Source organism: Rattus rattus, chromosome 4, assembly GCF_011064425.1.
Source record: "Rattus rattus isolate New Zealand chromosome 4, Rrattus_CSIRO_v1, whole genome shotgun sequence".
NCBI lineage: Eukaryota > Metazoa > Chordata > Mammalia > Rodentia > Muridae > Rattus > Rattus rattus.
The window spans coordinates 156,947,484-156,975,481 of record NC_046157.1 but is presented as its reverse complement, the minus strand read 5'-3'; the positions used below and the strand labels follow the sequence as shown (position 1 = coordinate 156,975,481).

General features: G+C 41.4%; 1 protein-coding gene across 1 annotated transcript in view; it reads left to right on the top strand.

Annotated features, from left to right (window-relative positions):
• Positions 1-27,998, top strand: part of Pid1 (phosphotyrosine interaction domain containing 1) — a 225,533-nt gene that overhangs the window by 16,006 nt on the left and 181,529 nt on the right. The gene's annotated exons all lie outside the window — the stretch shown is intronic.

Below are 27,998 nucleotides of genomic sequence, written 5' to 3'. Positions count from 1 at the left end.
ACCCTTCATACCTAGAGCATCCCTGTTGTCATCGAAAAGATGCTACTCAACACTTTGCAGCCATTTTCTGGGTGTACTGGGAGCCTCCTTGCTTCCGTGTTGACTTAGCTTCACCACCACCCATTGCTAGGAAAGATTTCATTATATTTTCAGCAAACCCATTATCTAGAATTAACTCACAGAGTGTGGTGATGCTGTAGACCTCTTGCCCTCAACCCATCTTCTTGTCTGATAGATATGTCTTTCTTGGATCGGGAAGTTTCCATGATCTGTTTGAGATGGATTCACTGATTGTTGTAGCTTTGAAAGAGTTATCTGTTCCTCCTTACGCTTTTGTGTTCCATTAAAATATAAGCTTTATTAACTTTTCTTAAATGATTGCACGTGACACTCACACTCAAATCTATCTATCACCTTTCCATATGCCTACCTACCTATATTTCTGATTTAGTTACTTTGTTGCTGTTGTCACTGCAGTAAATTACCACGACGAAAGGCGACTTACGGGTTTATTTTGGCTTACAGTTCCAGACAGTTAGGTGCCCCTAAGGGTGGAAAAGGCTTGGTGGCAGAAGCCAGAAGCTGAGTAATCACATCTCGCCTAAGCACAGGCAGCAGAGAAAGAGAACAGGAAGTGGGACAAGGCTATAAACTGTCCATGTCCATCTCAGTGACATACTTCTTCTAGCAAGTCTCCACATCCTAAAGATTTCATAATCTCCCAAACAGTGCCACCAGCTAGGGACCAAGCCTTCCAATACACGAGCCTGTGGGGGACATTTTTCATTCAAACCGCAATGCCATCCAACTATATTATCGGATCTATTTTCCCAGGGTGGCTCTAAAAACTGGAAAATTTTCTGAAATATTTTATGCCCAAGCCTCTTGTTCTAAGAACAAAATGAAAGGGTAGGGTTGTCCAGAGAATACAAAGTCTTAGATAATATGCAAATCCAAACTACAATTGTGCATTCCACCCCTATTCTGAGATGGGTAGCATTGGATTAATACAGGATAAAATCATTTTTGGAATAATTTCAAATGTAAGATAAACATGTCATTGAAAGAAGACCAGAATTAAATCCCTCAAACACCACTCATATAAGAAAAGGAGGGGCTTAGTCACATTTGGAAACTTAAAAGTTATAATTAAAATTATGAAGTTTTGCTCTCTGAATGTCCTGGTGGCTCAATCAAGATAAGCAAGAAAAGGTATTTAGTCTTACTCCACAGTATATGAGTGCAGCTCAGCTCACACATTGCCTCATCTCTAATGGAATGGATCACAAGGTTCTTTTTTCCTTTCTCTGTGTACAGTGTTTGTGTGTCTCATACTGGGATTGGATTTAGAACCTCACATATGTGAGGCTATGTCCCCAGTGTGTCAGTCGATTCTTTGTAGGAGATGGTGTCCCTCAGACCTGGGTAATAGTATTGGTTGTAGTTTTTTGTTTTTTGTTTTTTTTTTTTCTGAAAGTGTCCCTGGGAGTTGAGAAATAATTCCACAGAAACTCAGAGATGCTTATGTGGAAGTTGATGTGACTTCTGGTTTTATTCATTCGTTTCTGCCCAGCTTCCTTCTCCAAGTCCATGGCACAGCATTGCAATTGCCCAGGTTAGACTATGTTTCTCCTACTCCAGTGTGGAGACTGCTTAGTGGGTGTGCATTGCGGGGGCTGGGGGGGGGTGTTGTCAGCTCATTGACATGCAATCCTTTGCTCTAGTTCAGTGAGAGTCCCCAACTAGATTAATCCCTGGAGTTGGAATACTTAGTACAGCAAAAAAAAAAAAAAAGAAGTTGAAAGGAGCCCAGTTGCCCATCCTGAGGGACCTTGGTAAGTAAGCTACAGCTGGTGCCATGGCTCTCCGCAATAGAGTTCTGATGGACACACAGGTAGACCTTTCCCTTGAGCATCGATGTTAGTTTTTGGTTCCTTTCCTAGAAAGCTGTACAAAGAGCTGAGTATGCCTACTGGGAAGAGCTAAGGGGCGATACATTCCTCCTATCTACATGGCCTGACTTTATTAAGTTACTGAAGAAACATAATCCTTAGTCTGACATGTTCCTGGCCCATGGCTTCCCTGATCTGGTCCATCCCTGGAAGATTTCCATCCATGTTTATCAAGGTGTGGGCCTGTTCTTGGCATCTGCTGTAAATCTTAAGGTTTTTATAACTTGGCTATTGCTCCCATCTTGCTGCCAAATCTCTGCTCTGGAAAAGCAGAGTGTCACCACTGTTAAGTAAGGATGCTTTTACTGCATCCGAAACCATTCAAGCAGTTTTGGTGCACATCCCACAGAGAACCCATCTTGTTTGTGAGCCTGGAATGGGGACAGTGTTAAGCATGCAAACAGCTGCTTGGACCAAGATTGTTAAAAAGACATGGTCTCAGGCTGGGTGGGCTCTATTTCTTGAGGAACATTTGTGGTTGTTGGTTAACAACGTGAGTGGCTCTGTAAGTTCATCTAAGGACAACGTGGAATTCTTTAGGCCAGAAAGTTAAATACCTCCGTCTTTGGCAGTCTGACCTTCTGAGGAGAGATGGATCTTCTCTAGTCTTCAAGACTCACTTTGCTACTTTGATTTAATGCAAGGCGGAAATCTTCAAAACAACGCTATCTGGATCCAGGAAAGTTCATCTGGCATTGGTTAGTTTGGCGAGTCCCCCACCCTGCTTCCCACTCACCCTCTGTCTACTGTCTAGGAACCCGATGCTTTATAGAAAATGAATGGTGTTGCAGAAAGTGAGAACCTGGGGAAGCGCACAATCTAATCCCATTCGAATCCTTATTCCCTCCAAGGGGTTATCCTTGGAGGGGCTGCATTTAAATCTCCAGGTGTAGAGTCTAGCCTGGGTCTGTTTTAGGAAACTGATATGAGTGTTACCGTTGAGTAAATTTTCTGGAAGAAATGAGTCTGGAGAAGGAAGAGTACCGAGTTTGTAAACATCTACTGATTCATCTTTCTACGTCTCTGCTGCGTTCATGCTAAATAGTGCGATGCAGATCTGTTTGCTGCTTGGCCCAGAGAATTGGCATTTTTTTTTTCCTTCACAACATAATTTAATGCCTTTGCTCAGCAGAGGTTGACCCTTGAGCTGTGTGTTTGCTCTGAGCAGAGGGCATGAGTGTTGGCAGGCTGCTGTGGAGTAGGGACAGCATCCAATGAAAACTTGGAGGGAGTCCTTTGGAAATAAAAGTTAATTTGCATTTACGAGGGTCTCAGTTTTATATGCAAGGTGGAATTGCTCTGAAATTGGGGTCCACTTCTAGCCTCACTCTCCTCTCTTGGCTCTCTCCTCTCCCTCCAATTTTAGCTGGTGAAGTTCAGTCTATCCCTAAATTTCTTTCCATTCTCTAGAGAATCGTTGAGCCTATTGAATATTTTTTTTTTAAAATAGCTTTTCCAAGGGGTGATCGCCACCTCGCCTTTCTCTGCTCTTGCTTTTTCTGCAGCTGTGGGCTCTTGGCTAGCTGGAAGTCACAGCCACACTGAACAAAACCAAATTTGGCTTCAAAGCGTTTGCTTTGTTGTTTTTCTTTCTTTTCTTTTTTTCCTCCCTTTTGGCTTTTAGTTGGGAGGGTATTGTGTTTGTATTAGACGGTCATCAAAACTTATTTCTTGGGTTATAACTGAAGGGAAAGTTCTGGAATGTGACTTAGGGGTAGAGTACTTGTCTGTCATGTCTGAGGCTTTGGGAGTTCCAATCCCCAGACTTGCAATAACAGAAAGAACAAAAGAAGGCATGAGTGGGAGGGAGGATTAGGAAGCATTGTTATGTTGATGCTTTCTTATAAGATGCAACAAAATATACCTGGTAACTTAGCAGGTGCCTGTTTTCCTTAGAGAGATGATGCTTTTTAATCTTTTAATTTCAACAATTGGCCCCCTGAATTATGCAGTTTAATTTTGATCTGAGCTCTTAATGATTACTGGTCAATTATAAAAGGCACGATAGAATGATAATTTCATTATCGTCTTCATTTCTCTGTGTACTTTAGAGTTGGAATGACTTTTAATGTGACACACTTTTCATAATTGTTAGCACTGGAACAATATCACATATCTAATATGAGCAGAATTCAGAGTAGGAAATTAAAAGAAGATTAAGCTTGGCTAGAGTAGAAAGCAAACTTCCTGGCTATATGAGAGCTGGTACCCTGGGGGCTCAGTAGATACTGGCAGAAGTGTAGACTCCATCAAAGTGATCTTGTTGTTCTTTAGTAATTCTTGACCAGTGGATCTTGGAACTCAAAGGCTTATGGATTTACATCAAAACAGTCATTAACCATCTGTTATAGCTAGTCAGATTTAGGCTGTACATTTCCAGGTTCCTGGTTTCTTATTAAGAATGACATCAAAGCCCTCACAGATTGTGAAGTAATGAGGAAATTTTATTTAAAGCAAAGTGATAGATCGGGTGAGAGGAGATACACAGTTGAGACTGACAGTGGCCGTATGAACGGGGGCACGTAAGGACCTGGATTACTGGGCTTACAGAGTTCAGGAAAGGCATATGTTTGCTCACCAGGGGAGCAGTTTGGGTGGTATTCTACTTTGATTGACAGGTCTAGATTATATTGGTCTTTGTTCACTGTCGCATACATCACTTCTTGTAAAGCGTTTATTTTAATCGTATGTATGCCCAATTATGCACAGGAATAAATGGCAAATGAGAGCTTATCTCTAAGATGTCACTTTAAGAACATAGTCTGCCCCCCTCCCAAGCCATTCTAGATGGGATTGCTCATTGCTTGTGGTTTCGGGATTGTGTGCTGGGTGTGTTGAATAGAAACAGGGCATTATAAACGTATTTCTAGGGAAATAACTTAATCCTGCTGTTTGCAGCAGATCTAGGTATAGCCTGATGTAGGTGTGAGGTCTTAGGCGGCTCATAGGTTGTTCTGAGAAGGATGTGCGCGTAGCCCAAGTCCCAAGTTGCTAATTAGCCTGTCTCACTTTAGTTAGTGTACTGAACATTTCCTGTGAGAAGATATGCCTTACGATGTGTCAGCTACTTTTCAAATGATCTAGCTTTACTTAAAGGGATCGTTTCTGCACATCCTCATCTATTCGTAAGGGCTCCCAAATTGCCTGCATATTTTCATTTATTAAGCATCAAAATTCCCAGGGTGGGTCAGGAACAGTTTGTTTTTAAAATTAAAAAAAAAAAAATTCTAAACCTCTTTCTATATTGCATTGAACCAGTCAGATGCAGTTTTTTTTATTATTGGATATTGAAATTTTACTGAATATCTGGACCCCCACAGTTTCAAAGGCCAATTGTAAAGAAATATCTTGCTCTATCCAAGTCTTGAAAGAAAATAGTTGTGGCCAGTGGTACACAGTATAAGCAGGGGGATATTAAAGGGAGTCAGACTCTCAGCTTCTTTTCTGTTCCCTGAGGAATATAGATATGATGCTGACTTTCGAGTGGCCTTTTTAGACCACGGTAGTGGAAGAATGTGTGATGGATGTATTAGAATATTTATACTCTGTGTCTGTTGCCCAGACAAGACATACGGAAGATCAAGCCAGTCAACATTCGAGCCGAGTGGGAGGAGATAATGAACCAACCCCATGGCATCCTAACTAAGGAGCCATGGGCAGTGGACAGTTTTAGTGGAGTGGAGAGTCTGTTGTATTTAAGGATGTGGCCCCTTATAGGTCTATCCCATGCCAGTGCATGATCCCACACCCAGAAGTATATGGGCCACACAAATTGGAGTCAATGGGTTGCTAAATAAACAAAGGGTAAAAAGAGGACATGAAATTGAGTGGGTGTAAGGGAGGTAGGGGGTGGGTCTGGGGGGAGCTAAGGGGAACTGTGTGTACCCAGGGTAAATATAATTAAAATGCATAGTATAAAATTCTTCAGGGATTAATAAAAGTGTTTAAAATATATTCATGACGATATAGAATTCATAACCAATAGATTAAAACGACAACAACAAAAATAACAGCAGCCCCAAAGTAATTGTTATTCCCTCCTGCATTTGCATCTGAAGCTTCCTCCAGAGACACAGGGCACTCTCCACAGGCCGTTCTTGAATCTCTGTTCCTCTTTGGAGTTTCATGTTCCCTCTGTGTCATAGACATGGCGACTATGAAGTTATCCAGCATCTTTTCTTTCTGGTTTCCTCCGAGTAGAACTTTCCTGTTGTGATGCAGGTCCTTCTTTATCCTCAGCCAGTTTGGGGTTTCTTCATGCTGAGGGCACATGCCCCTTCCTTTTCTCCTCCATCAAAGCAAACCTTCTTCATGCATAAGTTGCTATGTTCCTTCCGAAGAAAGTGCAAGAACTGACCCTTTTTTTTTTATTTATATAGGGGATTTCTTATCCCATCTGACCAGCTGGAGATTGGGAGTGAAGTGGTAGAACTTGGAATAATCAGGAAACAGGAAAATCTTTTAACAATTTTAAAGATTCCTTTAGCTGAAGGATTTAAGACATATGTAAAAGGTACTCCCCCTGCCTGATACAGACGTGTGTGTGTGTGTGTGTGTGTGTGTGTATCTCTGTCTCTGTCTTTCTGTCTCTGCGTGTGTGTGTGTGTGTGTGTGTGTGTGTGTGTGTGTGTGTGTGTGTGTGTGTGTATGTAATCTTCATATCTTCATAGTTTTAGAATCCACTCATGTTTGGGCTTGTTTGGTGGACAGTCCCTCCCTTGAAACTATTTATTGCTACTAAGGTTTGCGGCATAGCCAGTCCTACAGATAATAAATGGGTGTGTGTACCCACAGCACAGCATAAATAGAGTGACTGACTTCAGCTTGCTTATTGTTATGCTGGTATGTAAGCAATGGGGCTTCACTCCTCAATTACGTGTACGCATGTTTCTGGGGAACGGAATATAGAATATAGGAACTTGAAAATGGACCTGGCGTTCCCTCATTTTCCTGTAAGCATTTTTTTTTCAGATGTTACATTGAATGAAGATTGCATTAATTTGCATAATTTCCACTGTAATGTTATTTCATGGCCTAAGTGCTGACAGCTATGGAGTTTGAAACATGATTTCTTTGGATGAGCTGGCTGAATTGGCTCCCTGACTAATATGAATTTGAAAGATAGCTGGTAATTACTTAAATGAAAAGGGCTTATTTAGAGTGGCCCTGGGTGAAGTATTCTCACTCCTTAAGCTCCACACTGCCCAGACAGGAATCCTTGGTGACTATTATGTGCAGGTTTTATTTTTATTCTTACAGAAAAGGAGAACAAACAACCTTGTTTTTGTGTTTCAGTCCGGACACAATAGAAGCCCTTGTCACAATTTGGTCAGCCAAACCAAACAGACAGCTGAAACGCCGAAGATAGTTTATAACCATCTAAACCAAACCCCAGATGTGGAGGGATGTACTGTAAAACATGGGAGTATTCCCCTGGCCTACATGGGCCTAGATGACAGGAAAGGGGGAGATGATACATCCGGAGACTGTCATGAATCTTCAGCCCCATCAAGTGCTCTCTTTATGACTTTGGGCGATTTATATAAACCCAGGAGCCCCGTTTTCCCCAGTCATTCAAATGAGCAGAATCATCTCTACCTCACGCAGTTCTGAGTGTGAGATGAGATTGCATGAGTACAAATATTTTTGTGAAGTACACTTAAGTGTTTATTAGCAGGAAACGAATGCAAGGACTGGCACATCCTCCCCGGACTTCCTTAAGTAGCTCCTACAGTTTGCACTCTGGATATCACTAAGGTTGTGTCAGATGTTTGGTCACATGTGTGCAAAGATCTATTCTGATAGAAATGAGAGCTTTTCTCACACAGTCAGGAGTTTCACTGTTGGTAGAAACTGGTGAGGGGGAAGGAAGGCAAAGGAAAACACGGTGCCTTTTTGACCTCAGTAAGAAGTGCTTAAAAGTCTATGGCAACTTCATCTTTTCCCAGAGGCCTGAGGTATTAAAACCTACATGGTTTCTATCTCAGTCCTGCTTAGAATAGTGAGACTTGTATGTAAGATTTATTCTATTTTATTTTAAAGGAGAGGGGGGAAGAACTCTGTGAGGGGGCACCAGGAGAGGGGGGCGGCATTTGGGATGTAAATAAATAAAATAATTGATTAAAAAATAAATTTACAGGACTGTGTGCATGTCTCTGGATGTGTCCTCAATGTGTGTGTAGTGCCCAGAGAGACCAGAAGGGGCGTCAAAGCCCCCGAAGTTAAGGGTGTTTGTGAACTATCTGAAATGGGGGTGCTGGAAAATGTACCCCGGTTCTCTAACAGAGCATCAAGCACACTTAGTCACCCCCTCTCCAGCCCTGGGGCCTGTGGTTAGGAAATAAACCTGACAAATTTCTCCACTAGGAAACAAACCAGAGAGAGCGAGCACAAGGAGGTTTTTGTAGAGCATTATTCAAGAGACTATGTAAACACTTGGATTAATTTAAATAGCGGTTAAGTCTAAAGGAAAATTTGTTTCCTGGCTGAGATGAATAGATCTGTGGGTCAGAATTTGACATTGAGGCAACTGAGAAGCAAATTAACCACTCATTTATGGTGCCTGAGTCTTCTGCCTGTGTGATTTCGGAGGTTTTCAGGATTGTTGTGAGCTCCAAACTCACTAGTGCCCTGTTAGGCTCCTTAGCTATGCAGTCTGAGGTAAACATACACTGTGGTGGCTGATGTAGGAATCTTCTGATGGGGACTCAGAGGAGAACGTTTAGGATCTGTGGTTCTCATGAGGAAGTGAGAAAGGAACAGTGGCCTGTTCACTCACGTGTGTGCCCACACAGACTTGTGTGCACACACTTTCTCAGAATATACTCCCTCATAAAAAACAAAACAAAACAACAAAACCCCAAATGGGGCATGGCTTCTGTAGGTTAGATAAAAAAGAACATTTTCATTTTGCAACAAATACATTATTTGAGGGCTGTAAAAATATAATCTACATAATCAAACACGCATCATCAGCCTTCTTATAAAAGATTGCCTGGTTTAGTTGAGTTAGGGTGGAGATAAATTAAAGCGTTTGGAAGGGATGATCTTCTTTTGTCTAATGATGCTGTCTGTAAGGTGGAATTTCAGGAAAGAGGGTCATGAATGACTGGATAAGCACGGTTGCACTTGGTAGCTTCAAGGGACGCCCTGCAGACTCTACCCAACCCCTGCTTCAGGGCTGGCCTCAGTTGTTTGTATGATGGTGTAAGAATGAGGGATGAGTTTTTGCAGTTGTTGCAGTTGTTTCTATTTGGAAAATCAATCAATCAATCAATCAATCAATCAATCAATCAACAAAACCCCACCACCAGCAGCAAAAAAAAAAAAAATGCTGAACCACTTAAAGTTGGACCTTAAAAGAAAAAAATCCATGGATCACCGGGTCCTCTTGGCCTATGCCGGTCTCTAGATAAGGACCCTGCCTTCCATGCTTGGCGTGGGGACTCCAAATGTTCCTAGAATTGTGGTTATGTAAGATTTTACTTCTGCGCCGCTGAGAACTGAAAACTAACATATTTTGTTTACCCAGTGCTGGTTTTTCTTTATTCCCATGTTTGTATTATAAAAGAGTAATTTAGTTCTAGAAAAAGTACATGTGGGGCTCTGTGCCAAGGCCTAGTGCCAAACATGAATATTGTGATTAAAGTATGCCATATTAATCTTTTGCTTGACAAAAACCTAGTGAGGGTGGTTTTGTTGTTCTTATTAACATAGATAATAAAAAAAGAAAGGCGTTAGACCCAAAATGCATGAGCTAGGAAGGGCTGAGAGTTGTTCTGTTAGACTCTGACCAGTGTAGATGTGACCTTGATCTTGAGAAAACAGATTTTTATTCCTTTGATATGGGAGGAATGCAACTAAAGATAATTGAGATTAATGTTATGTTTGGCAGTTTCTCTCTTTTGGGTAGTGATATCAGTCCAGAGACTTAATATTTTAAAACAACAACAACAACAACAACAACAACACACACACACACACATATGTATAATATTATTTGTGGTCATGTAAAATTTCACTCATGCCCTGTCTGTATGTCTGTCTGTCTGTCTAATATATGTATCTTCTATCTATCCTCTATCTCTGTATCTATCTAATGTATACGGTATGATAATGACGAAAAGGCATTATTTATTAGTTCAGAGACTGTTTCCTTCCCTTGATCTCTGAGGCACACTTTGTATTGGGCATTGTCTTTATTCTCTGGAGCTCACAGTTTTGGGGTACACTAGACCTGCAAATGAGTAGCCCTAGTGCAATGGCATCGGTGCTGTTGTGAAGAAGGAGTTATGAGCCCTGTGCCATGCAGAAATGTTTCACAGAGTAATAAAACCCTGCACAGAGGAGAGGTCCCTTCACGAAGTTCAAGAACCTTCCACAGAACATGGGAACCCTCGATAGAGGAGAGGACCTTCTGTTAAGTAGGTGAACCCTCCACAGAGGATGAGACCTCCCTCAGAGTAGGGAAACCTCCAGAGAGGACAAGGATTTCTCAAAGAGTAGAACTGTCCACAGAAGACGGGACTCTCTGTGGAGGAAGGGGTGGGAGGAGTTTCCTAGTCATGGGAAAGATCCTGGGCCCAGCTCTGAGCTCAGGTTTGTCCGGATTGTAGTACGTAGGAGGACCTGGCGGCTGGACAGCATGAGGATGCTGGAGCAGAAGAGTGCGAAAGCTAGAGCATAGGGACAGTTTGGATGATTCTTCTGTGGGATGTTTCTGATCATGGACCCCATCATTTGAGATCACTTAAGAAAGTGATCTTAAAGAAGACAATCATTTTATAGATGCTAATTTTAGGAAGATCATTTTATAGTGGTATGGAAATGTGTTAAAAGCTGAGGAGAGAAGGTAGTTAGGAGGCAGCAGCAAGTGTGGCGGGCCTAACGGGATGAAGACATCATTGTGAGCAGCGACCGGAGCTGAGAGGCAGATATGGCAGGAGCTAGAAGAGCAGCATGCACTGACAGCATAGGAGAAGGCAAGGCCATGCTGAGGTGTGTGGTAGGCTAGACAGAAGAGTGGTGAATGAAGGCACATGGTACCTGTGGTAGCCATGGGTGAGACAGTCAGGTTCTGGAGGAGAGGGAAGAGGTTGCAGTGACCGTGAGATAGTCTGGGTACAAAATCATGATTGCTTAAGTGTGTAGGCATGCAGAACATGTTATGTGATGTAAGCTAAGTCATGGCACACATGTGAGTCCTGGCCTCTTACCAGACAGAAAAGGAAGGCTATATTTCAGTTGCTGAATTAAATACTCCTTTGTACCTCATGATCTAAAGGCCAAGGTCTGTTTCCCTAATGATAACTCTGTGCTTGCCGGGTGCTTGAGGTGCCTGATGCTACTATACGTGTCTTATGGTAAAGAGAAGTGACCAATAAAGGTTAATGAGTTTGCTAAAAGTGGTGAAAACAGAGCCAAATCAGATTTATATTATACTGCTATACTTGATCCTTAAAAGGAGACAAGTTTGATGGGTTAACAGCTGAAAAATTAAGAACACATCCTAGCATCAATAGATAGGTTGGGAAGTATTTTGGTTCTTATTTGGTCTTTAAGACTTTTCTGTCTGTATGAGAGTGATTTAAACTTGATTTATACACAATTGTGTGTGTGTGTATGTATACATGTGAATGTGTGTATGTATGTACATGTATATATGTGTGTGTGCATAGCATATATGTGTGCATGTGTGCATGTGTGCATGTGTATATGTGCAGGTAAATATGTGTATATATGTATGCATGTGTGTATAGTTGTGTGTGTGTGTGTTTGTGTGTGTGTGTGTTGTTTAAAAACTTCACTGACTTTTTAGGAAAAAATAGTTCCAGTATCTTTTAGAGTTATAATGGAGGAACTGGCCATACTGAAAACCTGTGCTTACATAAAGAATTATTTTCCCTATTATCTTTGTATGTGGTGTGCAATATTTATATTTTCTATGACTCGGTAAACAGAATTTTATGGCTTTTCTGGGTAAGAGTAAAAATTTTCATTTTGACTGAAGACGAAAGCGAGATTCATCCTATGAAGCAATAAAAGGCAAGCTCCACAAGTCCAGTACAGGGTGATTGATGAGTGATGGTGACTGCTCCTTAGGTTATAAAGCAGCAGTCCCGTTACCACCCTCCAACGGCAGAGCTCCCATGATCTAAAACAGATCATCAAGTACAGTTAGCACAGAGTAAAATTATGGCAGGAAAGTGAAACATAGAGACAAGAGAAAAAGGAGTCAGTTAAAACAGACCCTAAGATGACACAGTTGGAAGAGCTGTGACAAACTAGCTGCTATGCATATGTCCAAGGAACTGGAGTTACATTCCTGGTGCTGTAACAAAATAGCTTGGCCAAAGCGACTGAAGAAAACAGGTTTATTTTCGTTCCAAGTTTGACTTGAAGAACTCAGAGCAGCAGAAGCAGCAGCAGCAGCATGGAACAACTGATTACATTGTGTCTGCAGTCAGGAAGTAGAGAGAAACGAATGCTTTTACCTTCTTCTTTCTAGCTGAGGGAATGGTGGCACCCACCTTTAGAATGGGTCTTCCCACTAGGTTAACCCAACCAAAATAATCTGTTACAACATAGCCAGAAGCTTGTCTCTTGGGTCATTCTAGATCTTGTCACACTGACCATCAATTTAGCTATCACAGACATAGGAAACTGCATTTTAATGAATCATCTATATAAGTTTCCCACATTTGTTAGAAAATATTAATTTTCAGGTTTAGACCCCCCCCCAAAAAAAAACTCAATGAGGGAAAGAAATCAAACAAAACCACATGTAGAAAGATTATAGTTAAAAGGCAAAGAGTCAAAAACGTTGAAGAAGTCATGAAGGGAGTTGTAGGAAACAATCTTCTGTACATTGGAGAGCAGTGGCAGAAACGACCACTTGCAGAAGAGAGCAGCAGCGCCTCGTATGTGTTGAAGAGGAAGAACTGTTCTGTTACCTCACAAGTCTATCTGGGGAGATACACTGCATATATGAAAACTAATTTTCTGCTTCCTTCGTTTGGTGTGTTAGTTAGCTTTCCATGACAGTAGCACAATAATTCAGGCAGCTACTGTGTAAAAAGTAAAGTTTTATTTAGCTTACAGTGTCGGAGGCTCAAAATCCAAGATCAGGTAGGTCCTTGATGTGGATCCTGGCTAGGGCAGGCATGGAAGGTCATTCTTCTGGGAGCTCACTGAGGGGAAAGAGTTACACCTCAAACAGGAGAAGTTGGGGAGATGTTCTGCAGCTCCTACCAAAGGCATACCCTATGAATTATGGATCTCTTTTTATGCCCTACTCTTAAAGGTTCATAATATCTCATTAACACTGACATTCTCAGTGCCAACCTTTATATATGTACTTTTGAGGACCTCTGCATAGAAAACATTTGGGAATCAATGAATTTAAAAGAATAACATTCAATATTGTTTGAGTTCTCAGTCATTGTGAAGTTATAAAAATTACTGTTTCCCATCCATTAACTTCCAAGTGTTTGGGTGTTTGTGTTGTTGATGTTTACCATGAACTATTTCTTCACAGACTGTCTTGTGGGGTTTGTTTGAGAAATACTTCTGGGAATGCTCAACTTCAGGAATGGAATTTGATTACATTTATTCCTTATGTTTATTTTTACGATATTCCACGTTGAAGTGATTTTAGGAAATAATTAGCAATGTAGCCTTTTGAGTCTATAATCGTGAAAATGTGTAGTTTTATCTGCATTGCCTTTTCTTTCCTCTAATAATGCACTTTCAGAGTTGAATGGCTTTGGGTTATTGCCAGGTGAAATACTTTCCAGCAGGGCTAAACTGTTCCGTGTTGCTTTGTTAGACTATTTAGGTATACATGGAAATAGAATTCCCACCTAGAGTTTTCTATGCATATTTTATGAGTGTAACAGTGTCAGGAATATAGATTGAATTGCATTACAATAAAATCGTTACGTTTTGGGTCTCTATTTCATTCGTATTTATGCACACTCTATGTGTAGTTCTATACAAGGTATTGCAAAGCAAGTGCAGCCAGGAGCAAGTTGTCAAAGCACTTCAGGACTAATTGCAAGTGATTTGAGCAACTTACTAAAGAAGAACTTCTATGTCTTGAATTTAATTCAGTGATGGATTAAGTGGCTTAGTCCTTCTCTGTGATTGAATGATCTACTGTTGGCTTGGAAGTTGCCAGGGACCCAGAGCTTAAGAGATACTCATTTGCTTTGAATTTGTTTGCTGTCCCTATAGCTTCTTTTCTAATTCCTAAAAGTCTAATATATTCCCTTTCTCCCATGGCAGAGTTTGAGTTCCTCCCAGACTCCTTGTGCCTTAGGACTGATTGACTGGGGTGGTGACTGACCATTACATGGGTATTTAAAAGTATGGTGGGTCCTGAGAGCATAGCTCAGCTCATAGAACCCTTGTCTAGCATTCTTAGAACCCTGGATTCTACCCCTAGTGCTGCATAACCTGAGAACAATGGCACATTGCTGTAACCCTTGCACTTGGGAGGCAAGTCAGAAATGATAGGAGGATCAGAAGTTCAAGGCCACCTTTGCTCACATAGCAAGTTCACAGGATACACAAGACCATCTCAAAAGAGATCTGTCCCCTCAGGGGAAAAAAAATTCCGTAATGCATTCATGTATTTGCATCTTTCTCTCTCTTATTTCCTCAAGGAACTGGTGATTCCCAGTCTCTTTTTTCCTTTCTAGCAGTGGCTTACTTGGTAATCCCAATGTGTATTTTGGCTCCACCTGCCAGTGTATTAAATCTGAAATTTGCCAGCAGGGTTTCCAATCCGTCCTATGGCAAGCTACCTGTCCTGGAGAGTCTGCAGCTCTAGGGAGATTGAGAACCACTGTCCAAAGATAGGAATTTGAATGGCTACATTATTCTGTTGATCACCTAGCAGCAGTAGTGAAATAGAATCCAGGGGTTCTAGCAGGGGTGAGAACATATCAGGATGAGACCCATGCTTCAGGTTAGTAAAGTATGCTGGCAAAGTCTCATATTTACTGAGTGTTTTTCTTGTGGATCAAGCCTTCGGGAGTCTTTAATTCCTTTCATGCTTGATAGCATCTGATGGGTCTGCACTGTCCTCCCTCAGGTCTCAGGTCTGCCCTGTCATCACTGTTGTTTTACAGTAAGGAGGAAGTTGGCCACTGTCAAGTTTTGTCATGGTTCCAGGATTTTTGGTGCTTGTCAGTTAGTACTAAGTTTGATGCCTTAAGTCCGCAGTGCTACTACCTAAGATTTCAAACCAGCCTGTCATCTCCTATCCCTGTCTATGTAGCTCCAGTAAGGCCATGGGATTGTTTGTTTCTTTTAAAGTTATGCAAGAAGTGGAACCAAAGTTCTTGTGCTTGTAGATAAGCTCCCATCTTACCCATTTATTTGTGGGTTTATCCGGGCTCCCCTTTAGATGAATATCTAAAGCTACCTTGATCAAGGAGAGTGAACATTAAACTTTATTGCTTTTGTAAACAAATATTTACAGCTTCTTTTCTTTGGAATGTTTATCTTGTTGTGTAAGTAATAAATTCAACTGATCTTTTATCTTTGAGCTCTGGCTTGTGGTTTTTGAAGCTTTCCAAGATCAACTGAGTAGAGATGTGGTTTGGCATTTTAAATAGAAGAAATGGTATCTGTGCAGTTGGATGCTTTTTAAAGCAGTTCCTGCTTCAATGGAGATCCCTTCCTACTGATTGAAGCTCTCCCTTCCTATCTTAAAAGCTTTGTTGGATGATGAACGATAGCTTTTAAGGTTTCATTCATGAGAATTGAGGGCTCTACTTTACCTCTAAGGTATTTTGTTTTCTTAACCACCACCAATTAAAAAGGAGGGCATGATGTTTTAAACATGTATGAAGTGGAGAGGAAGAAGCTCCCTAAATTACATTTTAAAGTGACCATATGGCAATATAAAAGCCAAAAAGAATTGAGAGTAACCCTTCAAAGTTACCAGTGAGTTTTACAGCAGCCCCATCATTCCCTTCATGCAGATTCAATTTAGCAGGGGAGAATAAAGGAAGGACATTGATTAAAAAGGAACAATTGATTTCATTGTGTGCACGTCAGTATGAATGAGTTACAGTGTCGATATAAATTAACTCCAGTATTAGTAATTCCACAGACGTCCTTCCCACAGCCCACTTCAATAATTGAAGGCTTGTCAGGCATTTGTAAAAAGGTACATGCTCATGTGCATGTGTGGGTGAGTGTGTGTGTGTGTGTGTGTGTGTGTGTGTGTGTGTGTGTGTGTGTGTGTGTATAGAGGGGAAAGGAAACTATATATTTCAGAAATGTCAATCATATGCTTCTTCTTCTGCTAGGGTAGCTCTCAGTTTTAAGCAGACTTCCTGTTTAGAATGGGCATGGTTTGTTCTTCCTTGGCTTTCTTTGAACCTATGTCCTTCAGCCTTCTTTCTTATACCACATAGTCACAAACAGGAGTAGCTCTGTTTTTGACTTTTTTCATATATGCTTTCTATTGCAAAGTGTTTACAGATAGCTGACTGCTCTCTCTGTCTCTGTCTCCCTCTCTTCCCCTCTCATAAATCCCAGGTGTTATCTAGGGAACAATGCCACAATGCTTTTAGAGATCACACTTAAAAGAATGTAAGAATGAGTAGAGGTGGTCCTGTCACAGTTTTTTTTTCTTTTACACCCCAAGTCACAAGAAGACTGTGAATTTGAAGCCATTATGAGGTACATAATGAGTTTAAGGCCAGCTTGAGTTGTACAGTGATACTCTATGTCAAAAAAACACGGGCTCGACTAGGCCTCCATGGCAGAACACTTCTCAGCATGTGCGATGCCCTGGATTCAATCCCTCCACACTTCAAAGTGTAGCTCTGCAAGATTTCACTCCTTTAGTAAGGACTAAAAATTCTTTGTGTATGTTGCTAATTTTACTGCAGTCTACATCCTGTATCCAGCAAAGGATAGGTCCCTTGTTCTCTCCTCAAGATGCCCAGTAGCCATCATATTTCCTTTTTCCACAAAGGTCCTTTAGACCTGTGTCTCTTTGCTCCTAACTGTGGCATTTACTAGTGAGCTTCCTCAAATGTCTGTCACGTAACCAACTTAGCTGTAAAGTAGCCTATAGATTCCAGCGAGTCCAATCCTGAGCAGGGACAGTGAGGTGCGTGTCAGATTCTGTGATGTAGGAGAAAATGTTATCTCCTGTGCCCTCGTGGCTATTTTAAGACTTCGTGTCAGCCTTTGTATCGGAAGATGCTTGCTTCTTCAGGAAGTGAATCAGTGAAGATAAACCTTCAAATTATAAACGGAAACCCATGTGAACATATGGAATCTGTTTGGCTGTTCTTGTCTCCTTTAGCATCCTTCTATTGTCCTGGAAGCAACCTCCTAATGTCTTGGTTCACTGACCGAGGTGTAGGCTCCCAGTTTTGTTTCCTTGAGGGCCAGTTTCAGGACCACAGCTTTCTGGGCAGCTCCCCTGTTCTGCCTGGGTAAGGTTTGCCCTGATTTCTCCAGTCTTGATTTTAATTTCTTCCTTCTTAGGGGAGGAAGTCACTCCTTCTGAAAGCTCCTCCCACTTCCTGTGTCCAGATGATCACCGAGGTGGCTTGGGTGGGGAAGGATTCAAGGAAAAAAAAAACTGTACTGTAAAAGAGATTGGAGAGATGGGAAGAGAGGCGAAGAGAGTAGAGAGGAGTCTGGACCAAAGGAAGCTGCGAATCATAGTGATAGATGAATGTGTTTCAGCTGCCATGATGACCTTGACAAGCTGAACCTCCAGGATACAGGGGACATTGGACTTATCCTCATCAGTGATGTAGGAGTAACGATCAGTATTTTGTTGAGGGTTTGTTATGCTCGCCCATGCTAGGTGCCTCAAATACTTCATCTGCTATGCTAGCAAAAGTCTTTCAGGATAGATCCCTTGATGTAGCATGATGACCAGAAACTGTCAGCTTCCTGATGTGGTTCTCTTGGCTTTTTATCCAATCAACTCTTACCTGTACCCATCCAAATTTCTATCATTGTCTTCCCCTCTCTCCAGTCCCTGACATTTAAGAATATTATGCATAATTGTTGTTGCTTGGTGTAATAAATTATTGAAGGTACAGTGGATTAAAATAGTACAGAGGTGTTACATGGGTGGGTCAGATAGAAATCTAGAATGGGTCTCGCTAGACTTAAGTATCTGCAGCTTGGAGTTTCTTCTGGGGGCTCACAAGCAGGATAAATCTCTTTGCCTTGTCCAGCTGCTAGCGGCTTGGAGGTGCCCTTCTGTATTCAGGGGCAGCCAGGATTTTCTCATGTGGTATCAATCTGTGCTGAGTGTTCTTCCTCCCCGTTTGACACGCGAGAGACTCCTGTGGTCACACAGGGCTCCGGTGTGAACTGAGAGTGAAGTGCCCACCCAGAGCTTTGGGTGTAGAAGCTTGGTTCCTAGCACGTGGTATTATTTTGAAGGTTCTGGAAACTTTAAGAGATGGGATATAGTTGGAAATGGAAGGTCAATTGGGAAAGGGTAAGTCCTGGAGCATAGCTTGTTCCTCATGAGGTGATTCTCTCTCTCTCTCTCTCTCTCTCTCTCTCTCTCTCTCTCTCTTTCTCTCTCTCTCTCTCTCCCTCTCCCTCTCCCTCTCCCTCTCCCTCTCTTCCTGTCTCTCTTCCCTTCTTTACCTCCTCCCCTTTTCTCTCTCCTTTCTCTCTGCTTCTCCTTCATTCATTTCCACCATGAGCTTCTGCTCAAGTGCATAGGACCAGGTGACCATGGACCGTGAGCGAAGCTAGAGCTCTCATCCTCAGAATGGATTTTCTTAGATATTCGAACACAACTATGCAAAACCAGCTAATACAGGCCCTTCTAGATGAGGTTGGATGATCACTCCACTTTAAAATCAGATGATCAGCAATCACAATTCCATACACAAATCCAATCCTGCTCTTTTATCACCATATAATCAATTATCAGACATCAGGTATTGGGATGAGGGTGTCTTTGAGGGCAGTCTATGATTCTGCCTTTTTTTTTTTTTTTTGTAACATTACTCGGCAAAAGGAACTTTGCATGTGCAATTAGGATGATGATGTTTGAAATCAGATTATCCTAAATCACCCAAATCATCGCAATCATGTGACTCCTTCAAAGCAGAGAACATTCTCAGATGGGAGTCGGAGCTGTAACAGAGGGGAAGGTGACAAAGGACAGACAATATCTGAGTCAGCCTGTGCCCTGCTGTGCCCTGCTCCTGACTCTTTTGGAATTTGTTTATATTCAGTCTGTCCGTCTCACATTCACAGAAGGCCTTGACTTCCATTTCATTCTGTTTCAAGCCCCACCCAACTTCACACTCTAGCAGCCAGGCGTTCAATTCCCATGGACCTCCCTCCCAAAGTCCAAGCAGTTTCCTGTGGTTTATTTCAGCAGCATCAAGGTCTTAGGCCTTGCTCTATGCTCTGCCTTGATTCATGTTCTGTCCCAGTTATCTCTTCTTGCTCTTCCTCTTTTGAAGTTACTTTTGTGTCCTCAAAGCTCTGACTGCTCTGGCCACTGTGCAGATCAATCCCATAGCATCTGTAGACTTTGGCTGAGTATTAAGGCTGGATAAGTCTTAATGTCTTACTTGTTAGATGTTCACCATTATTTTGTGATTGTTTCCCATCCAAGCCATTGCCTTTCAAGGGAGGTGCTTCTTAGGGAACTTTGTCAACTACATAACATACTCCATTGTAACTATCAATATGTATAACTGACTGACTTACAGAAAGTATTCATTTAGAAAAGCTAGATGCATGTGGCCATTTCCTTATGGTATAGTTTTGTTCAGAGATTCAGTGCCCTAGTTACTTATAGGTACTTGGACTTAAAGACTCTCTACTTCTTTCTTTAAAAAAATCATTTATTTGATTCTGATTTTATTTTTTAAAAATTTTGGAATCTCACATCATGTACCCTAATCACTTTCACCTCCCAGTCTTCCCATATCTGCATACACATAACCCACGCCCCCTACACACACATAAGAAAATAGAAGGGGAAAAAATCTATTCCGTGTTATCTATATATTCACTGGGGCATGGTCAAATTCCTAGTGGCCATTCATCTTTCCACACCTGCATCCACACCAGAAGCCATCAGCTGAGGATAATAGTGCGGTGGCCTTTGGAGGGGTGGGGCCAGCTTTCTTGACTCCATGCTACCCCGTATGTCCCCGTAGGGGAGAAGAAAGGAAGAACCTCTCTTTCTATCTGCATTTACTCAGGGTCTCTAAGACCTTGCCACATGCCTGTCAGCCTTGACTCTCTGAAGGGTCCTTGTTAGAACATTTTCTGTAATTTTCATTCTTGCAGTCTCCCTATACATGTAAAATCTCCCATTCTGCTTTGGACAACTAAAAACTAATCTAATCAGAATAACTCAAATTTTGAAGTAAGATTATTATTAAACAGAACATCCAACAGATATTCCTATTTTAATAATATGAATAATAACATATACATTAGCCATTATGTTTTATTTTTAAAATTTTACTTAAAAATATCAAGCAAAGGGCTGGTAATTTATGAAGAAACCCATTGCCTTCCCCTTATGCCCTCTCTGATAGTAAGAGCCTTGGCATGAATCACTGAATGAGTTCAGCTTTAGCAAGAAATGAAACACCAGCCTATTTCTGTGGTTATGAGAAACTGACTTGAGAACCTCCAATTTCATTTCAGAACAATTTTCTGTTGCTTTAGCTTGCAATAAAACAGTTCCCACATAAATTCATATAACTCATACTTTTAGCAATTTCCTATCTGTGTGAATGGCACATGACCACACATATTTGTGTAGAAGATACATGCAAATTTGTATGTTTTGATGGAATGTAGATAAAGTTGGATGACATCAATTGAGGACCTCTTTCTGATAGCCATCTGTATATACAGGAGTGAGGAGTGCAACATTTGCATGTATTTGTTCCAGGCTCAATAGTTAAACTTAAAGGCCCATGAGATGGTGTTAGTTGGTGACTGGATTGTAAATACTCTTCTCCTGAGTGGGATGAATGGCTTCACATAGTGTTCAGCTCACCCGACCTTCCTTCTGCCATGAGAACATATAACATTTCTCCATTTCAGAGGATGTAGCCCTCATCAAGTAGCAGAATTGCTAGTGCCTTGATTTTGGGAGTGAACTAGGCAAGGGTAAATATGGGTGATTTCTCCCTTTCTATTTAAAATTTTATTTATTTTGTGTATTCAACTGTTTCGTCTGTATATATGTTTGCACTGTGTGTATGCCTGGTATCTACAGAAATCAGAAGAAGGCACTATATCTTCTGGCCCTAGAGTGACAGACATTTGTGAACCATCATGTGGGTGCTGGAATTGAACCCAGGGTTTCTGGAAGAGCAACCAGTGCTCTTAATCACTGAGCCATCTGTTTAGTCAGTGTTCTTTTTAAATTAACTAGACTATGACATTTTTAAAACAACAGCATAAATGCCCTAAGACAAAGAAGGAGAAGAAGAGATGTGGGAGGTGAATTCTATAAATGGCATTGTATGTCTAGAATATAAAGATGCAATGGTGGATATAGATATTATGAAATATATCATGTGGGACTCTTACCAAGGTTTGGGAGTGCCAATGTAGTTGTAAGACTTCTTCTTTACCATCCAACTCCATGTGGTCCCAAAGCCACACAATGCTGAAGTTATTTATGTCTCTACTTCTCAGGCAGGGAGGTAGCCCTAGGCAAGTGTCTCAGAGTGTCTGATCTCTACTGTCTTTATCTATAAAATTGGATTTATATTTTCTTTGAAGATCTGGAAAGCATATATAAGTCATGTGTAATTTTCCTGGAAGGTATTAAGCAAGTGGCTTCTCCATGACATAATCAGTGTGATGGGAGATAAGACATACTCAAGTGATGACTTATTCCCAGGGTGAGTATACCCCACAAAAAGGAATCTTCTTCAAGGAGAATGGGACCATTTGACTGTGAAAATTACAAAAGAAGGCCAATTTGGGGCATGAGTGGCTCTCCCATAAGCCAAGGGGAGAGCTCGGCTCTGAGGTCATTGAGTTAGAGGTCAATGAGTTAGAGGTGTGTGCTGCACTTGAAACAGACCTTGCCTATTCGTGAGCTGGCTTCATTGGTTATACTGGCTACCAGTGGAAGCTCACCTCTGGGCCTTCTGATCCAGTTTCCATGAGGAAAGAGGTGGACAGGGGTGCAAGTGTTTTGTTCTGTCTTGTTACTGCTTTGGCTTCTGCCATGAATAAGATTACCTGACGTGGCTGATACTCTCCACACAAAGCTTCCATGATCATTAAGAAGGTTAAATGGGGCTGCATAAATAAGTCAGCAACATGCTTATCATGAAAGCATTATCTTGAGTTGGAGCTCCAGAACCTGACTAAAAGAGCCTGCCTGGCATGGTGGCACATGTTGGTGACAGCCCATCCCAGGATGGAGAAAGGTAGATCCTTGGGGCTCACTGACAAGCTAGCCTCATCTACCCAGCCAGATCCAGGTCAATGAAAGACCCTGAATCAAACCCAAAGGTAGATGGCTGCTAAGGAATTGACACTGAGATTGACCTCTGGCTTTTGTGTGTGTGTGTGTGTGTGTGTGTGTGTGTGTATGTGTGTGTGTGTGTGTAATTTAAGGAAAGATTTACTTCAGCTCACTATTTGAAGGCATATATAGTCTATAGTGAAAGGAAAGATAAGGTAGCAAGGGTGAGAGGTCACAAGATCCTTACAGTCATGAAGTAGGGAGAAATGAATGTTGTAGTCAACATGCCTTTTCTTATTTACTGAGTCCATGGAATGATCTGCCCACACTTGAGGTGGGTTTCTCCACCTAAATTAAACTATATGTTCCCTGCCTTGGGTCTTTCTCCTAGGCAGTCCTAGATCCTGTCTAGTTGAGAGTATTAACTATGACAGCAGGTAAAAAAAAGGCCAATGACTTCCATGGTATTTTTATGAAGAGGTGCTGGGGACACTTTTCAGTTTAATAAATACATTAATTCATGAGAGAAATAGAAACAAAAGAAACATGTCATATGTAATAAGTTTACACTCGTACCCAATATACAAATATATATATATGCTCCATAAACATGATGTGTATGTGGAACATGCTTCTTTATAAATTAAATTGTGCTGGTTTTGAAAGGCGGATTCTGATCTGATACAAAAAACAGAAAATAAGATACTTTTTTAATCCCAATAACTCAGCAAAACATTACAAGCAAATATTACAAAAGCCTCAAAGGCAGCAATACATTTCTCTCATTGATTCAGATCCCACTAGGGCCCGGGCTTTGAAACAAACAGTGGAGTCGTAGTGCTGACAAACCAGATAACTTAAGGGCACGCTATACCAAAGGGGCTCGTAGAAGTTATCCACAGAAAAACTTCCAAATTGTAAAAGGAATAAACATAGTTTTTTTTTTTGGATATGAGTGGTGTTTAATCTGAATGTGCAGTGAAGGCCAAGAAAGGATCACATTGCAAAGCACAGGGCTGACTGAGAAGTTCCTGCACTTCACATCCTAGAGCTATCTGCCTCACAGGCCAAAGCTCATGGCTGTAGCTCCCCCCTCCCTCCTCCCTCCTTCCTCCCTCCCTCCTCCCTCCCCTCCCTCCCTCCCTCTGTGCTTCCATCCCTCTCTTTCCTTCCTGTCCCTTTCCTCCTGTTCCTTCCCCCTTCCTCCCTCTTTCCTTTCCTGTTTCCTTTCCTCCTTCCCTCTCTCCCCTCCTCTTCTCCTCCTTCCCTCCCTCTTTCCTTCTCCTCTTCCCTTCCCCATCCCTCTTTTCATTCTTTAATCCCTTCTTGTCTCCTTCTATTCTTTCCTCCCTCTTCTTCCTCTCCCTCCCCACCCCTTTCAATGCCATACATAGTACAATGTGGGACACACTTTTGGCATCAACTCACAGTTTCAAATCCATTTTTATTTTATTTTATTTTAATTTATCCACGGATGCATCTGAACTCTTCCTGGAAGTGTTTTAGAGATGATTTTTTTTTTGGTTTTAGATTATTATTAATTCCCAGGTCAAAGTTGAGCATCACAATTAAGGCAGTGTGTAAGTAGTGAACTCAAATGTTAGGAAAAATATCAACAGTTGTTTGGCTTTATGATGTCTAAGGCAGAGCTTTCTCCCAGCATGCTTTGCATGTTCATAAAAATATTAATACGTACCATATGTGTAAATTAAAGAGCCAAATAAAATTTAATGGATCACTTGAGTCAAGGTATTGACTAAAATGACTGCTTTATGCCAAGTTCTGATTGGAAAATATGAACATCACATTGTAGGGTACATGGGTCATAGATGGGATCACATCTTGGAAAACTGAAGGTGAACTGTTGCCCCATCAGTAAGTGGCATAAAAGAGACTAGTAGTATACAAGTGATACCTACTTGCAAATCCATGGATAGTCCACATCTGGGTGGTCTTCACTGTTGATTGAGTGGAAATTATATAGGAACTTATTGATCATACTCAGATGACCCCAGTTGTTTCAAACAATGTAAAACATCCAGTCACTTTTTTAGTTGGGGTGTGACTGTGCCTAATGGACAGTTTCGAAGTCTGCAGTTCAGAGTGAAGCCATGGGAGTCCATGTGGCTTCAAGGTTACCTCGAATGCAGACTGACATGTAACACTTCTTGGAGAAATTGTTTGGTTCCAGAGCAAAGCATGGATTTCCTTGCTGGCTGTTTATGGGTTCATTCATTTCCTTATACATTGTGGATCAGCCCCTACTACAAATGGTAATCTTTTGCTAAACACAAATTAATTTAGGGGTAGCACTAGGCTGTCCTGAATGTCACTGAGACAGGCTCAAGAAACCATAACTTTCTTGAATTTCAACAGACTCCACACTGTTCTGTTCCAGGGGCTGCTGTGTCTTTGAGATAAGGTATGTTTCTCGTATTAAGTAATGCTAAAGACTTTCAAGAGACATGGTCTCTGCCCATGGAGAGCTGAATGTTTTACAGGCTTCCCAACTCCCAGTTTGCTTATTCTCGTAATAGTTCTGTGGTTGCATTCACACACTAGTAGTCCCTTTTCCTGTAGAGAAGGAAGTTGAGAGTCTCTAAGATCATTTCAGGAAAGCAACTACAGCATGTTTTTAATAGATAAATCTTTGCTTAAGCAGCTAGTGCATTGTTTTAACAGGCATGTGTTTAAGTATAAAGAGTGTGAAATTATCTTTTTATGTCTGTTTTGGATGCTCGTAGATTTCCCATACCTTTAAAATAAAGAATATATCCACTGAGAAACAGTTTTAGAGCAGAAAACATACTCAGATACACCCGAAGGTCCTTAAAACTTTGAATATATTATCTTTTAATCTGTAGTTTCTCAACATGCTTTAAAACTACAACTTACATATTTTCAAGATCTATATGTATGTATATACATACATTAAGTAGAAAAAGAAAATTTAGTTTTTGTGATTATATTTTCAACTTAAAAATGTAATTCTCCTAACATGAAAGTGCTCTAAGTATAAATTGTTGTTAGCTGTTGGTTTGTTCTAAATCAACTGATTGACATGACTCTCTGTGACATTAGGTCTTGGGCTGATTAGCTGCAGGTCCTTCCCATTGTGGATTAACAATTCCAAAATAAATATGAGTTCACCTCATAAAAACCCTTCAAGCAGTGGTTAAACCAAATAGGAATTCAAACCTCTATATTAATTTTTTTTTATTACACCTTGTGTAGTTTCATGTCAACTTGGCACAAGCTTGAGTCATTTGGGAAGAAAGACTCTCAACCGAGAACATGGCTTCCTAAGATTGGCCTGTAGACAAGACTGTCCAGCATTCTATTGACTGATGAATTGATGTGGGAGGGTCCAGTTCAATGTGGTGGTGCCAACCCTAGGCAGGCGGTCTTGAGTTGTATATGAATGCAAGGTAAGCCGTGAGGAGCATGGCCTCTGCTTGAATTCCTACCTCCAGGTTCCTGCCCTGCCTCCTTTAGTGATACAGTATTACCTAGAATTCTAAGACAAGTCTTTTCTTCCCTAAGTTGCTTTTTGTTTATGATGTTTTATCACAGCAATAGAAACCGTAAGACATGTTGTGTGTGTACGTGTGTTTGTGTGTGTGTGCATATGTTTGTGTGTGTATGTGTGTGCATTTGTGTATATGCATGCATGTGCAAATGTGAGACTGTAGGCAAATTCTTGCCACAGCATGTAAGTCGAGGTCAGAGACAACTTGCAGGAGTCAGTTCTCTCCTTCTGCTATATGAGTCCTAAAGATTGAACTCAGACTGTCTGGCTTGGCAGTAATTATCTTACCCACACAGCCACCTCCGCAGCCTAGTATCTTGAAAATTAACAAAGGTAAACAAGACAATTTAAAAAACAAACCAAATATGTATAGGTGACTCCTGGAAAAAAGAAGAATAGTGAATAGGACACATATTAAAATACATAAACGCTGTAGTATATCAGAGACTATAAGTTGAAAGGAAAAAACAACAACAACGAAATACCCACAGGTGTAGAGATGAGCAGTTGCTGGTCCCCAGCTGTTAGCTTCTTGGACATGGCCTCAGAACTGAAGACATGCTCTGCGTTTTGATGTTGTCAGATCTTTACGTTGACTTTCATCCTCATGCACTTGCGAGAGAAAGCTGCAGCACTTCCAGTGAGAAGTTTATGTTCAAGGAAGGAGGAAAAAAATAAGATTTTTATAAGGGAAATTAGGGATTTGGTTGGTATCCCCAGTACAATTCTGTTCACATTATACTGTTCTCTCCCCTTCTTTTTCATGTGTATGTGGTGTTGGTATATTGTGGATGTGTGTCCACATGGGTACATGTGTTCACAGGAGTGCATATGTGTGCATATGGGAGAGAGGCACACACCCATCTGTGCAAGTGTGTCTGGAAGCCGGAATTGGGTACCAGGAATCTAACCCTTTCATCTTGCTCCTTCAGACAGTACCTCAAACCCAGAATTTGCAGATGTGGCTAGTCTCTCTAGGCAGCTTGCTACGAGCTCTCCCCCTTCTGAGGTGGGAATTACAGACTAGCTGTACATCCACCCAGCATTTAAATGGGTTCTGGGTATCAGAATTCTTGGCCTCTTGCTAGCCTGGCATGCATTATAGTTGCTGAACCATCTCCTCCCCCCTACACCCTTTTGTTCTCTTTGCATCCTATTGGCTAGAATTATATCCCAACCCTACCAAGCTTTCAGAGTACCACTAGTCTCTGAAGGGGAAGGCTAAGGAAAGTGGGAATGGATGGTTGACTCTACTTATTCACTTTACATCCCACTCACTGCCCCCTTTCCCGGTCAGCCCTCCTCCTACAATCTTTCCCCCACTCCCGCTACCTTTCTCCTCTGACTGGGTGGGGGCCCCCTGGGTATTCCCCTCCACCCAACCTGGCACTTCAAGTCTCTGCTAGGCCAGGCAATTCCTCTTCCATTGAGGCCAGACAAGGCAGCCCAGTTAGTAGAACATATCCCACAGCTTTGGGGACAGCCCCTACTCCAGTTATTCAGGACCCACATGAAGGTCAAGCTCTACATCGGCTACATATGATGTGGGAGACCTGGGTCCAGCTGTGTGTGTTCTTCAGTTGGTGGGGAGAGCTCCAAGGACCCAGGTTAGTTGATTCTGTTGGTCTTCCTGTGGAATTCCTCTCCCATCTGGGGCCACAACCCTTCTTCCTATTCTTCCATAAGAGTTCCCAAGCTGCATCCACTGTTTGGCTGTGGGTGTCAGTATTTTTCTGAATCAGCTGCTGGGTGGAGCCCCTCAGAGGACAAAGCTCCTGTCTGTATGGTCCAGGAGTCTAATAGAGGTAGAGGAGAGGCATCAGGAGATGGAGATAATTTAAAAAAAATTATAATTTAATTAAATGTTTCTCCTTTCCCTTTTCTCCCTCCAAACCCTTACACATACTCCTTCCCAACTCTCCTTCAAACTTTTTTCACTAATCATTATTGCATGCATATATGTTTATATACATATATACATATTCCTAAATATATATTCCTAAATATAATCCATTACATATATATGCATATACATACATATTCC